At 36.0% G+C, this 5,542-nt stretch overlaps 1 non-coding gene across 1 annotated transcript; it reads left to right on the top strand.

Moving 5' to 3' along the window:
- Positions 1-2,148: 2,148 nt before the first annotated feature.
- Positions 2,149-2,256, top strand: LOC148547864 (small nucleolar RNA R71). Its single transcript, XR_015897366.1, has one exon. It is a non-coding gene; the product is annotated as a small nucleolar RNA R71 (small nucleolar RNA).
- Positions 2,257-5,542: the final 3,286 nt, after the last annotated feature.

Here is a 5,542-nt window from a genome sequence, read left to right as displayed (position 1 = left end):
GTGAGTGGAGGTATGTGGGGATCCTGTGGGATCCACAGATCCTGAGGTGATCCTATGGGGTCTACAGATCCTGAGGTGATCCTATGGGGTCCACAGATCCAGTGGGGCCAAGGACTTTAATCATCCCTGCTCCAATTAGGCATGTAAAATGCCTTTGCATGCATTTCTGGCGTTGAACGCCAGCTTCATGCTTGTTTCTGGCGTTCAGCGCCAGCTCCATGCTCTGTTCTGGCATTGAATGCCAGCCAGATGCTCCTTAATGGCGTTTAAACGCCAGTAAGTCCTTCCTCCAGGGTGTGATTTTTTTCTGCTATTTTTGATTCTGTTTTTAATTTTTGGATTTATTTTATGATTCCACATGATTATCAACCTAATAAAACATGAAATAACAAAGAGAAAATAAAATAAAAATGATTAAATAACATTGGGTTGCCTCCTAACAAGCGCTTTTTTAATGTCAATAGCTTGACATTGGGCTCTCATGGAGCCACACAGGTAATCAGGTCAATTTTATAGACTCCCAACACCAAACTTAGAGTTTGGATATGGGAGTTCAACACCAAACTTAGAGTTTGACTGTGAGGGCTTTGGTTGACTCTACAGTGAGAGAAGCTTTTCATGCTTCCTCTCCATTGTTACACAAAGAGATCCTTGAGTTTTAAACACAAGGTTGTCTTCATTTAGTTGAAGGACTAATTCTCCTCTGTTAAGATCTATCACAGCTCCTGCTGTGGCTAGGAAAGGTCTTCCAAGGATGATGCATTCATCCTCCTCCTTCCTAGTGTCTAAGATTATGAAATTAGCAGAGATGTAAAGGCCTTCAACCTTTACTAATACGTCCTCTACTAATCCATAAGCTTGTCTTATTGACTTGTCTGCCAATTGTAATGAGCATAAAGCAGGCTGTACCTCAATGATCCCCAGCTTCTCCATTACAGAGAGTGGCATAAGATTTATGCCTGACCCTAGGTCACACAGAGCCTTCTCAAAGGTCATGGTGCCTATGGTACAGGGTATTAAGAATTTTCCAGGATCTTGTCTCTTTTGAGGTAAAGTTTGCTGAACCCATGTATCTAGTTCACTAATGAGCAAGGGAGGTTCATCTTCCCAAGTCTCATTACCAAACAACTTGGCATTCAGCTTCATGATGGCTCCTAGATATTGAGCAACTTGCTCTCCAGTTACATCTTCATCCTCTTCAGAGGAAGAATAGTCTTCAGAGCTCATGAATGGCAAAAGGAGATTTAATGGAATCTCTATGGTCTCTATATGAGCCTCAGATTCCTTTGGGTCCTTAATAGGAAACTCTTTCTTGCTTGAGAGACGTCCCATGAGGTCATCCTCATTGGGATTCACGTCCTCTCCTTCCTCTCTAGGTTCAGCCATGTTGACTATGTCAATGGCCTTGCATTCTCCTTTTGGATTTTCTTCTGTATTGCTTGGGAGAGTACTAGGAGGGATTTTAGTGATCCTTTTGCTCAGCTGGCCCACTTGTGCTTCCAAATTTCTAATGGAGGACCTTGTTTCATTCATGAAACTTAGAGTGGCCTTAGATAGATCAGAGACTATATTTGCCAAGCTAGATGGATTCTGCTCAGAACTCTCTGTCTTTTGCTGAGTGGATGATGGAAAAGGCTTGCTATTGCTAAACCTGTTTTTTCCACCATTATTAAAGCCTTGTTGAGGCTTTTGTTGATCCTTCCATGAGAGATTTGGATGATTTCTCCATGAGGGATTATAGGTGTTTCCATAGGGTTCACCCATGTAATTCACCTCTGCTATTGCAGGGTTCTCAGGATCATAAGCTTCTTCCTCAGAAGATGCCTCTTGAGTACTGTTGGATGCAGCTTGCATTCCATTCAGACTCTGAGAAATCATATTGACTTGCTGAGTCAATATTTTATTCTGAGCCAATATGGCATTCAGAGTATCAATTTCAAGAACTTCCTTCTTCTGAGGCATCCCATTACTCACAGGATTCCTCTCAGAAGTGTACATGAACTGGTTATTAGCAACCATGTCAATGAGTTCTTGAGCTTCTGCAGGCATTTTCTTTAGGTGAATGGATCCACCTGCAGAAGTATCCAATAACATCTTAGCTAATTCAGATAGACCATCATAGAATATATCCAGGATGGTCCATTCTGAAAGCATGTCAGAAGGACACTTTTTGGTCAGTTGCTTGTATCTCTCCCAAGCTTCATAGAGGGATTCACCTTCTTTCTGTCTGAAGGTTTGAACATCCACTCTAAGCTTACTCAGCTTTTGAGGAGGAAAGAACTTGGCTAAGAAAGTCGTGACCAGCTTATCCCAAGAGTTCAGGCTATCTTTAGGTTGAGAATCCAACCATATTCTAGCTCTGTCTCTCACAGCAAACGGGAAAAGAATAAGCCTGTAGACCTCGGGTCAACCCCATTGGTCTTAACAGTATCACAGATTTGCAAGAACTCAGTTAAGAACTGAAAAGGATCTTCAGATGGAAGTCCATGAAACTTGCAGTTCTGTTGCATCAGAGAAACTAATTGAGGTTTCAGCTCAAAATTGTTTGCTCCAATGGCAGGAATAGAGATGCTTCTTCCATGTAAATTGGAATTAGGTGCAGTAAAGTCACCAAGCATCCTCCTTGCATTATTATTATTTTCGGCTGCCATCTCCTCTTGTTGTTCGAAAATTCCTGTAAGGTTGTCTCTGGATTGTTGTATTTTAACTTCTCTTAGTTTCCTTTTCAGAGTCCTTTCAGGTTCAGGATCTGCTTCAACAAGAATGTTCTTGTCCTTGCTCCTGCTCATATGACAAAGAAGGGAATAACAAAGAAAATATGGAATCCTCTATGTCACAGTATAGAGATTCCTTTGTGTGAGTAGAAGAAGAAAAGAATGTAATGTAAAGAAGAGAAGAGAAAAAAACTCGAACACAGAGAGGGAGGTGGTGTTCGAATTTTTGGGTGAAAGAGAAGTGTTAGTAGATAAATAAATAAATAGAAGGAGATGAGAGGTGAGAGAATTTGAAAAATTAAAATTAAAATTTAAAGTTAAATTTCGAAAATAGTTTTTGAAAAAGGTTAGTAATTTTTGAAAATTAAGAATGAAATAAAATTAAAATTAAAAATTGAAATAATTAGTTAATTAAAAGAATTTTGAAAAAGAGGAAGGTAATTTTCGAAAATTAGAGAGAGAAGATTAGTTAGGTGGTTTTGAAAAAGATAAGAAACAAACAAAAAAAGTCAATTAGTTAGTTGAAAAAGATTTGAAAATCAATTTTGAAAAGGTAAGAAGATAAGAAGTTAGAAAAGATATTTTAAAAATCAAATTTTTGAAAAAGATATGATATGAAAGGATATGATTAAAAAGATATGATTTTGAAAAAGATAAGATAAAAAGATATTTTTGAAAAGATATGATTGAAATTAGTTTTGAAAAAGATTTGATTTTTTTAAAATCACAATTAATGACTTGATTCACAAGAAATCACAAGACATGATTTTAGAACTTAAAGTTTGAATCTTTCCTAACAAGAAAGCAACAAACTTGAAATTTTTGAATCAAAACATTAATTGTTGATGATATTTTCGAAAATATGATATAAAATTAAGAAAAAGATTTTTGAAAAATATTTTTAGAATTTTCGAAAATAAATAAGAAAAATGAAAAAGATATTATTTTTGAAAAAAATTTTGAAAAAGATAAGATTCTTAAATTGAAACTAATTTGACTTATAAGAAACAACTAAATTTTAAAAAGTTTTGAAAAAATCAATCCAAATTTTCGAAATTTTAAGAGAGAAAAAGGGAAAGATATTTTTTTTATTTTTGAATTTTCAATGAAGAAAGAGAAAAACAACCCAAAGACTCAATGCATGAAAATTTTGGATCAAAACATGTGATGAATGCAAGAACACTATGAATGTCAAGATGAACACCAAGAACACTTTGAATGTCAAGATGAACACTAAGAACTTATTTTTGAAAAATTTTCAAGAAAAGAAAACATGCAAGACACCAAACTTAAATATTTTTAATTTTTAGACACTAAGAATTCAAGAATGCATATGAAAAACAAGAAAAGACACAAAACAAGAAAATATGAAGATCAAACAAGAAGACTTACCAAGAACAACTTGAAGATCATGAAGAACACTATGAATGCATGAGTTTTCGAAAAATGCAAAAATTTTTTAGAAAAAAAATGCAATTGACACCAAACTTAAAAATTGACTCAAGACTCAAACAAGAAACACAAAATATTTTTGATTTTATGATTTTATGATTTTTTTTATATTTTCTTTTAAATTTTTTCGAAAAACATATAGGAAAAAGAAAATAAGAAATTCAAAATTTTTAATAAGAATCGCAGGAATCTTTCAATGTTGGCCTAAAGCTCCAATCCAAGGGTTGGGCATGGCTTAATAGCCAGCCAGCTTTAGGATATAAATCAGGCATGCAACAGCTGATATTCCAATTAACTTGCTTCTATGATGATGGTTGGAAGCCACAGTCCAAAAGAATTAGACATGGCTTTACAGCCAGCCAAGCTTCAACATGCTTCATGAAACACTAGAATTCATTCTTAAAAATTTAGAATAATTTTCGAAAACAGATGAGAAATTTTTGAAAGATTTTTGAAAAATTTTTGAAAATAAAACAAAAAGAAAATTACCTAATCTGAGCAACAAGATGGACCGTCAGATGTCCAAACTCGAACAATCCCCGGCAACGGCGCCAAAAACTTGGTGCACGAAATTGTGATCCCTGGTAATGGCTCCAAAAAAAACTTGGTGCTCTAATCTTAATTCATAATTTGTCACAATTTCGATACAACTAACCAGCAAGTGCACTGGGTCGTCCAAGTAATAAAACCTTACGTGAGTAAGGGTCGATCCCACAAAGATTGTTGGTATGAAGCAAGTTATGGTCATCTTGTAAATCTCAGTCAGGCAGATATTAAATGGTTATGGAGTTTTCGAATAATAATAGTAAATAAAACATAAAATAGGATAGAGATACTTATGTAATTCATTGGTGAGAATTTTAGATAAGCGTATAGAGATGCTTTCGTTCCTCTGAACCTCTGCTTTCCTGCTGTCTTCATCCAATCAGTCCTACTCCTTTCTATGGCAAGCTGTATGTTAGGCATCACCGTTGTCAATGGCTACATCTTGTCCTCTCAGTGAAAATGGTCCAATGCACTGTCACTACATGGCTAATCATCTGTCGGTTCTCGATCATACTGGAATAGGATCCATTGATCCTTTTGCGTCTGTCACTATGCCCAGCACTCGCGAGTTTGAAGCTCGTCATAGCCATCCTTTCCCAGATCCTACTCGGAATACCACAGACAAGGTTTAGACTTTCTGGATCTCAGGAATGGCCATCCATGGGTTCTAACTTATACCACGAAGATTCTGATTAAGGAATCCAAGAGATACTCATTCAATCTAAGGTAGAACGGAAGTGGTTGTCAGGCACGTGTTCATAGGGAATGATGATGACTGTCACGATCATCACATTCATGTTGAAGTGCGAATGGATATCTTAGAAGCTGAA

This window comes from Arachis ipaensis, chromosome B8 (genome assembly GCF_059453495.1).
Source record: "Arachis ipaensis isolate K30076 ecotype BB chromosome B8, ASM5945349v1, whole genome shotgun sequence".
Lineage (NCBI taxonomy): Eukaryota > Viridiplantae > Streptophyta > Magnoliopsida > Fabales > Fabaceae > Arachis > Arachis ipaensis.
The sequence above is the reverse complement of the archived record's forward strand: the minus strand, read 5'-3'. Positions and strand labels throughout refer to the sequence as shown.